This window comes from Ailuropoda melanoleuca, chromosome 5 (genome assembly GCF_002007445.2).
Source record: "Ailuropoda melanoleuca isolate Jingjing chromosome 5, ASM200744v2, whole genome shotgun sequence".
NCBI classification, from domain to species: Eukaryota; Metazoa; Chordata; class Mammalia; order Carnivora; family Ursidae; genus Ailuropoda; species Ailuropoda melanoleuca.
Genome location: NC_048222.1, coordinates 39024802 through 39034208, shown reverse-complemented (window position 1 = coordinate 39034208; position 9407 = coordinate 39024802). Strand labels below are relative to the sequence as shown.

At 49.7% G+C, this 9407-nt stretch overlaps 1 long non-coding RNA gene across 1 annotated transcript in view; it reads left to right on the top strand.

Moving 5' to 3' along the window:
- The first annotated feature begins 1294 nt into the window (after positions 1–1294).
- LOC105238245 overlaps positions 1295–9407 on the top strand; it is a 23902-nt gene continuing 15789 nt past the window's right edge. Inside the window, exons 1-4 of the long non-coding RNA XR_004625559.1 lie at positions 1295–1764; positions 2208–2330; positions 2535–3248; positions 8796–8950. This is a non-coding gene — a long non-coding RNA (uncharacterized LOC105238245). The remainder of the gene's footprint in view (positions 1765–2207; positions 2331–2534; positions 3249–8795; positions 8951–9407) is intronic.

Genomic DNA, 9407 nt, shown 5'->3' with positions numbered 1-9407 from the left:
TGATCCCGGCGTTGTGGGATCGAGCCCCACATCAGGCTCCTCTGCTGTGAGCCTGCTTCTTCCTCTCCCACTCCCCCTGCTTTGTGTTCCCTCTCTCACTGGCTGTCTCTATCTATGTCGAATAAATAAATAAAATCTTTAAAAAAAAAAAAAAGTTTGGGTATTTGGAGATCTGAAGACCCCAAGGAAACCAGAAATGTTCAGGGGGGAAAAAAACCTTCCAAAGTTTTCAAGAGAAAATCCCCTGCCGAATTTATTTTTTTTTTCTGAAAATTTCTGACCCATTGCTGAATTTATTCACTGTGTCACTACTGTTTCCCAGTAAGTGCACTGGGGATTCAATGAAAAATCATGCATGGGACTGCCCTCAAAGCTGTCCCAGTTAGTGGGAAGCTAGCCGTGGAACTAGTCAGTTACAGTCCAGAGTGATAATGTGACATCAAATCCAAGACGCCGTCTGTTGTAAAATGTGCCATTGATTTACGGTCCACCAGGAAAAACGCTGCTGCTGAAACCGGGATGTGCCCTGGATGGTAAGACCTATGCTGATTTCAGATGTGAACAAGTAGAGGGGGAAATGTACATTTTAGAAGTGGTAAAATGTGTAAGTGTTGAGAGGTACACTCAGACCCAAAGGGTGTTAGGCAGAAGAGGATGGGGCGGGAGGGGGAGGGCATGGGAGGAGGCGGGGGGGAGATGGGGAAAGGAGGGAGAATACAGGGAAGCCCGTGGGGAGAGGTCTGGAGCATGGCTGGGCTTAGGGATACCCCCTCCCTCCCGGGGCTGGGGCCCGAGGTTGTGAGGTGGGAGAGGGCAGCAAGGGTCAGGTCATGACCGCTGCATAGGTAGGTGACCTTAGCCTCGGGTGACACATGTAGCACCCACTATCAACCTCGAAACTGTCCTGGGGGGCAATACATTCTATGATCGCCCCACTACTAAGCCATCTGGAGATGTGAGCTCTCTATCCTACCGGCAAGGAGAGCCATTCAAGGGTTTTCAGAGGGAAGAGTAAATACCATAATCAGATTGGTGGGTGTGCTGCGTGCTGGGGGCTTGTGGAGATTGCCTAAGCAGAATGCTTTTTGGAGAGCTAATGTGTTCATGCAAGTCAACATTTTAAAAAACAGCAAAGTGAAAACTCTCCCTTCCAGCCCTGCGCTCCTCCCACCCAGCCACCCGTCTCCTCCCTCGGGGCACAGCACATGATCGGTTTCCGGGTGCCCTCTCAGAAAGACTGAACACGCCTACCCACAGATCTGTCTTCCTCCTTCACATCTAGTTTCCCCGAGGGCCCTTTTTTTATCTCCATGTACTTTGCAGACCTTCCTTCCTCCTCTTGCTATCTCTCGCTGAGTTTTCAGCAGAATTTATTGTCCCTTTTACTCCTTCCGATTTTAGACTTTAAGAATGGAGTTTGGACGGTTGTCTTTTTTTCTGAGCAGTCAGGCTCGGGATTCATTTCTTCCTACTGTTTCATGACCTCTTTCGTGATCTCTAATGTCGGCACTTTCTTCATGGAGATGACTGTTTCCCTATGGTCGCTGAATTTTCCGGTTAGATTCTTCATTCGCTCCATGGCAACATTTCTTGGTGTGTCTTCTTCACCTGCTGTGTGTCTCTTCTCCCCAACCCCTTCCCCCCTCCCCGCCCTTCCTTTATTTCTTGTCCCTGCTTTGTATAGATTACTCATCATCGAAGCAGGCGATTTTTTTATCCCTCCCTTGAACCTCCTGCAGGAGAACGGCCAGGGTTGTCTTCCAGGTGGGCTCAATTTTCCCGATGACCGGGGTCAATAGAAGGGCTCTTAGTCTTGAATTCCCTTCACCAACCCAACGGTGCGGCTCCTCCCAGTGCAAAATCTCTCCTCCCCCGTTGCCACAGAGACAGACTACTTCTTACAAATACGGGTATAGCCCTGGTCCAGCGGAACCCACGCCACCAGCGTGTGCACCTGCTTCCCCCTGTTGCAAATGAAGGCTTTCTCCATTGCTCCCCCAGGTGTGTCCCCGACCTTCTAGACGAATGTTTTGCAAGCTGTCCTTGAGACGCTATAGCCTGGGGCCCCCACTCCCCTTCCTCCTATGAGCACCTTTGTGGAAGATCCGTTGTTCTGGGTCAACTCTTCTAGGCGTTTGTGTCTTAGATTTGACTCTTACTAAAACTGGAGTTTGTGCTTTTATCTCTCAACTCCTTTTCGGTTTTAGATGATTTCCCGTAAAAGAAAGGGGCGTTGCCAACTTGACACCATCTTGGAAACAGAAGTTCTCAGATGACAAAGATCGGTTGGCTGTGGCCTGTGGCACAGACGGGAGGCAAAAAGATCGGAGGTTGGTAGACCAGGGAAGCACTCCCGCATCGGGGAGCTGGTGTTGGGGAGGAAGAGAAGTGGGTCCATGACAGCCTTAGGAGGTAACGCGGCTGATGGGACACTTGAGTACGGGCCAGGGGGACATGGCTTAGGCGGAGAGGGACCATTTATAGGGCTGGCTGCCAGAAGCTGCTGGTGATGCAACAGGCTTCTTCTTCCATAGCTTTCCACCCAGTTCTGGGCCACATCTGCTCGGGCTGGGCCCTTGGGGAAGGCCATGGAGGAGCCCTAATGGGGCGGTGAGCAGCCCACCACTTCCCTGGAAGGTCCCCTGCAGATGTCTGGACGAAACTCAGGACTGCTGGAAATGTCTGAGAAGACCCTAAGGCGGTCAGGAGCCGAGTTCTTTGTCATCCCCCAATTCCTGTCCTACTAATCACGTCTCCATCATGATAAGACCTGAAAATAGGGTTTGCAAAATTAAAACACCTGGGCACAAAATGCTCTGTAAAACCATTGATAGCTCAGCACTTCCTGCCAAGTCTTGGTGGGGGCGGATACGAGCCACCTACTGGAGGTCGTAGAGTCTACTGCCCACCTTCAGAAAGGCGTTCTAGAACATCTAAAGTACACAGACTGAACAGAGAGCTTCCCTAGGGTTCCACGGAGAAAAATAAAATCTGATTTTTTTTTCTTTAATCAGAATGAATCAAGTCCTGGACATTTCCTTTGTTTTTTTTCCTTTAATGTTCACTCGGGGTTGAGAACTGAGAGCTACCTAGTCCCAGAGATGGTCAGAGCTCAAAATTTGGAATTTGCTGGCTGCAGTCCTGTTCATTCCCATCCAGAAATACAGCTGTCTGCCTGTGTCCAAGACAAAACGTCCTTGCTTCTACTCCCTGGGGACAGATTGATGGCTACTGACACCGTCTCCCAGGTAGGGTGCCTTTTGTGTCTGGTTTGGTTTTTTTGTCTTTTTTCTTTTCTTTTCTTTTTTTAATTCTTCTACCTTGGCTGCTCCTAGGATATGTTTCTCGACCCAGCTCACACGGTTCCAGCAGGTCAGGCCTCAATGCTTTTCGCACACAGCTGTGATATCCTAGAACATTTCCAATTTAACGTAAGCTGTTCCCTATTAGTGATTTCTTTGGAAAGTCTCCAGCAATTCCCCGGCTACTTATTAAGGCTCTGGAGGACTTACTTTAGCAAGAAGAATCCTGGGACGTTGACTTTCTCACCCTAAAAATCCCAGGCTGTGTTCTACAGTGGAATGTTACACAATCATTTCAACCGGTGCTTATGTAAGACAGGGTTTGGAGGGAAGTTTTTACAACTTGAGAGAATGTTTATCATCTTGTGGAAAAAAGCAGAATAGAAAATTGTATAATTTCAAGTATGTTAAAAATAGGTAGGTCATAGGCTGAAAAAGAGATTTTCACCACCACCCTATACCCGCCCCAATTTCCTTTCCAAGCAATTAAAGCGATATGCTTTTTCGTCAAGTTGATGAAGGCTATCTTGTCATCTAACCTTGACGGAGAGGAGGTAAATGTTCTCTTGGGCTAATAAGCTCAGCGTGTTTGCTCACAGGAAATAGAGTTACGAGTAGAATAATGGGAAGAATATTAATTTCTTATGTGTGTCAAATATTATTTGTATGGTTATGGGACTTTTTTCCTGGAAGAAATCAGTCTTAGGGTGGTGAGATCCATTGTATTGTAGACATGTCGTTGGGTGAAGCAGCTACAGTTTGGGCGAAAGACCCCTCGCCCCTACCCTCCATCCCTGCGCTCCTCCCGCATCTCCGGCACCCTCCTGCAGGGACGCCCTTGTCTTAGAGCGGCCGCAGCAGCTGGAAGCCGCAGACAAGCCACGGTCATTCAGAGCCAGAGCGTGGGAATGTGGGAGGTGCAGGAGTGGATTCCAAAGTTCCTCATTCGTTTTAGGAGGAGAGGTCCTTCCCAGAAGCAGGACGAGGTGAGAAGTCAGAGGGGCAACAGGAAGAGAGGAGAGGAAGAAAGACGCCCAAGCAGGACAGGGCATGAACAGTGTCCCCGACTGGGGACCCCTGGAGGGAGTAAGTTAATCTCCAGAGACACCCCCTCCCCTGAAGATCTCAGAAAGAAGCCTCTCGCAGGAAGTACAAATAGATACACAGAGTAAAAAGACTGGAAGGAAATAGGCTAAAATGTTAACCATGGTTCCTTCTGGATATCCGGGTTACGGGTATCGGATTTGGCTGCTGCTTTATGTTTTTCTGAAATTGCCCGGTTTTTTTTTTCTTTTTATAATAAGAGGTATGTGCTCTTTTTAAAATCAGGTGGGAAAAAAATTCCATGGCCGTTTGTCCAGGGAGGTGTCAAGTGCGGAGTTTTCAGAGAAGGAGGCGCGAGGCGGGTTCGCAGGGGTGGGGATGCAGCGATTATGGATATGTCAGACTGGTAGCGACCCCAAGAGGCCATCCAGTCCATCCCCCTGCCTCTGAGGAAATACCCGAACAAGACACAGTATCTGAGCCCCTTCCCTTGCCCTCCTCACCCCTCGACCCCCAGCAGAACCCGCAAAGAGCTTCAACTTTGTACCGAGCGTCCCCGTTGCTCCTGTGGTGGCTCGATGGAAACTGGGGCAGGATCCTCCCGAGAATCCTTGCTCCCAGGTGGCTCTTAGGAAACCCAGGCCCCCAAGGGGAGAGAGAAGTCAAGCTGAGCCCCAGGCGAGCAGAGGCCCTCAGGGAAGAGAGAGAGGGCATCTTTGTGTAGGACTGTGCAGGAGGCCTGCTGGGCTGAGGGAAGCAGCTTGCTCCCTCTCTTCCAGTTCTGGATCCTTCCTTTTCTCTCTGATGGCAGGTGGTGCCTGCCGGGTAGGAAACAACAAGAGCTGAAGACTTGGCGCTTGGCTTCCTGGCGTGTATGGCCTGGCGGGGAAGTAAGAGCTAGCTGTGAGAGTTAATTTCTTAGCACAAGAGCTTGATTTCTAGAAGTCATCCCTGTTCCCCATTGGGGGCAGGGGTGGAAGGACAGGAGTGAGTAAGAAACAAACACGGTCGTGTGACAGCCCTTGAAGAACAAGGAGGGGTTTTAGGTGGGGTTGGAAGAAGAGGTCTGCAATAAGGCTCAGGTCACACTGCATGTAGAAAGTTCCAGAATGCCAGAGATGGAGGAGGGGTGGCTGTGCTTTGGAACAATACTACCACCTCTTCCTCCCACCCCTCTTTCCTTTCTTCCCTGGTTAATGGCCTGCCAAAAGATGTCCATGTCCTTATCCCTAGAATTTGGTAATATGTCACCTTACATGGCAAAGGGGTCTTTGCCAAAGCAATTAAAGATTTTGAGATGGGGAGATTATCCTGGATTACCTGGATGGGCCCAATATAATCCCAGGGATCCTTATAAAAGGAAGCAGGAGGCTCAAATAGAAAAGATGGAAGGATGGGAACAGAGCCGGGGAGGAGAGAAGATTCTATGCTTCTGGTTTTGGGGACGGAGGAAGTGGCCGCAAATCAAGGTGGGCCCCAGAAGCTTGAAGAGGCAAGGAGAAGGGTTCTTCCCCAGCACCTCCAGGAGCCCCGCCGACCCACTGTAGACTGCCAACCTAAAACAGTAAATTCAACTGGTTTTAAGCCACTGCGTTTGGGGTAATTTTTTATGGCAGCCATAGAAAACGAATACAGCCCCCTCCTGCCCTGGCCATGGTTCTTGGGAAGCAATCATTTGAGCTACCTCTAGAAACAAGAAATGCTAGCATTTATTTGACATACTACAGTGAAAAATGGGGAAAACGTATTTGTAACACAGAAAGTTGACCAAAAACTGATTTCTGTAAGTTCTAAGGGTTTGATAAGAAAAAGACCCCAAACCAGATTTTCAAATGAACAAAGAAAGCGGACACCGGGTGTTCAGGAAAAGAACGGTGGTGGCCTGGTGCTAAAGGGGTGGGGGGGATTCTCTCAGATGTGTTACTGAGTGAAAAAGAACGAGGGGCAGAACCCCTCGGGGGTATCGTGTGACCCCATTCGTGTCACACGCAAAACAGAGCCATTCCTACACATGTTCCTTCTTCCTGAAGGAATCACAAGAAAATGTTCAAAGATGGACTTTGGGACAGGGAGAAAAGGGGGTGGTATTTAATTTTAAAAGTTTTCCTGCTCTTTGAATTCTTTAAATTTATACTTCAATTTTCCGCCCCGTTTTATTGAGATACAATTGACAGATAAGATTATAAATGTTTCAGGGTTACAGCATGAAGNTCAGAGAAGGAGGCGCGAGGCGGGTTCGCAGGGGTGGGGATGCAGCGATTATGGATATGTCAGACTGGTAGCGACCCCAAGAGGCCATCCAGTCCATCCCCCTGCCTCTGAGGAAATACCCGAACAAGACACAGTATCTGAGCCCCTTCCCTTGCCCTCCTCACCCCTCGACCCCCAGCAGAACCCGCAAAGAGCTTCAACTTCGTACCGAGCGTCCCCGTTGCTCCTGTGGTGGCTCGATGGAAACTGGGGCAGGGTCCTCCCGAGAATCCTTGCTCCCAGGTGGCTCTTAGGAAACCCAGGCCCCCAAGGGGAGAGAGAAGTCAAGCTGAGCCCCAGGCGAGCAGAGGCCCTCAGGGAAGAGAGAGAGGGCATCTTTGTGTAGGACTGTGCAGGAGGCCTGCTGGGCTGAGGGAAGCAGCTTGCTCCCTCTCTTCCAGTTCTGGATCCTTCCTTTTCTCTCTGATGGCAGGTGGTGCCTGCCGGGTAGGAAACAACAAGAGCTGAAGACTTGGCGCTTGGCTTCCTGGCGTGTATGGCCTGGCGGGGAAGTAAGAGCTAGCTGTGAGAGTTAATTTCTTAGCACAAGAGCTTGATTTCTAGAAGTCATCCCTGTTCCCCATTGGGGGCAGGGGTGGAAGGACAGGAGTGAGTAAGAAACAAACACGGTCGTGTGACAGCCCTTGAAGAACAAGGAGGGGTTTTAGGTGGGGTTGGAAGAAGAGGTCTGCAATAAGGCTCAGGTCACACTGCATGTAGAAAGTTCCAGAATGCCAGAGATGGAGGAGGGGTGGCTGTGCTTTGGAACAATACTACCACCTCTTCCTCCCACCCCTCTTTCCTTTCTTCCCTGGTTAATGGCCTGCCAAAAGATGTCCATGTCCTTATCCCTAGAATTTGGTAATATGTCACCTTACATGGCAAAGGGGTCTTTGCCAAAGCAATTAAAGATTTTGAGATGGGGAGATTATCCTGGATTACCTGGATGGGCCCAATATAATCCCAGGGATCCTTATAAAAGGAAGCAGGAGGCTCAAATAGAAAAGATGGAAGGATGGGAACAGAGCCAGGGAGGAGAGAAGATTCTATGCTCTGGTTTTGGGGACGGAGGAAGTGGCCGCAAATCAAGGTGGGCCCCAGAAGCTTGAAGAGGCAAGGAGAAGGGCTCTTCCCCAGCACCTCCAGGAGCCCCACCGACCCACTGTAGACTGCCAACCTAAAACAGTAAATTCAACTGGTTTTAAGCCACTGCGTTTGGGGTAATTTTTTATGGCAGCCATAGAAAACGAATACAGCCCCCTCCTGCCCTGGCCATGGTTCTTGGGAAGCAATCATTTGAGCTACCTCTAGAAACAAGAAATGCTAGCATTTATTTGACATATTACAGTGAAAAATGGGGAAAACGTATTTGTAACACAGAAAGTTGACCAAAAACTGATTTCTGTAAGTTCTAAGGGTTTGATAAGAAAAAGACCCCAAACCAGATTTTCAAATGAACAAAGAAAGCGGACACCGGGTGTTCAGGAAAAGAACGGTGGTGGCCTGGTGCTAAAGGGGTGGGGGGGATTCTCTCAGATGTGTTACTGAGTGAAAAAGAACGAGGGGCAGAACCCCTCGGGGGTATCGTGTGACCCCATTCGTGTCACACGCAAAACAGAGCCATTCCTACACATGTTCCTTCTTCCTGAAGGAATCACAAGAAAATGTTAGCAAAGATGGACTTTGGGACAGGGAGAAAAGGGGGTGGTATTTAATTTTAAAAGTTTTCCTGCTCTTTGAATTCTTTAAATTTATACTTCAATTTTCCGCCCCGTTTTATTGAGATACAATTGACAGATAAGATTATAAATGTTTCAGGGTTACAGCATGAAGACCTGATACACGTGTATTTTGTGAAATGATTACCACAGTAAGTTTAGTCAATAGATGGGGGGGGGTTGTTTGTTTGTTTGATTTTGGTTGTGGAATCATCCTGGTGACCAGGTCTAGGGGAAGAACAGCTTTGCGTGCAAGTCCCAGTTTTGCCACTCACACCCCCATTCAGCCTCTGACAAATCACGGGGCTTCTCTGGGCCTTTGTCTCTTCATCTGTAAACACGAGGAAGGTGAGGACTTTTGTTTTCAGGGTTCCTGTGCCATTTCAATAAGATAATGCTTGCCAGGTGCCCTGCACAGCGACTGGCCCAGGCACAAGCACCCCAAAACCAAGTCGTCTTCTTCCTTACCTTTCTTTCCAAGCCTGTCCAGGGGCTGACGGAGGGCCCTGTCCAGCAGGAGCAAGATCAGAGAGAGTCTTTGTCTGCAAAAGGCTCGAGACCTCAGAGAGAAAACCAAAGTCTGTCTCCACATCTGTGTGTTGCCACCAGCTGGCCATCTCTGCCAAGGCCCAGAAGGTTCGTCAAGTCTGCGAGGTTTTACAGCCACGCAGGCCCATTTTGCCTTCTCCCTGCTACACATTTTATTGTCACTGCAGTCGCTGAACCCCTAGGTGTCATTAACCCACATGCCTAGCCCCCGTGACCAGGGCAAGGGACAACAAGCGTGCTTTGTTCCCAGAGCCCCTGCCTCGAAGTGCCAGTTTTCTGAGGGAGTCAAACGAGAAATGGAGCGATTCCACTTTTAGCTGCTCTGGGTGGTGATAGGGGCTAACCGTACGGAGCCTAAGGGACTCCCAGGGCGTGGAGAGCCTCAGCAGTTTTCGGAATTGTCTGCTCGCCTGGCGACCTCACACGGAAGATTCCCCGCAGTCCCGCTGCCGGGTGGTGGGCAGCCCCCCGGCCTGACGGGCGCTGCAAGGCCCACACAGGCCGCCCGAGGTACCCCCTGCTTTCCCCGGCCTTCAGAGATGCT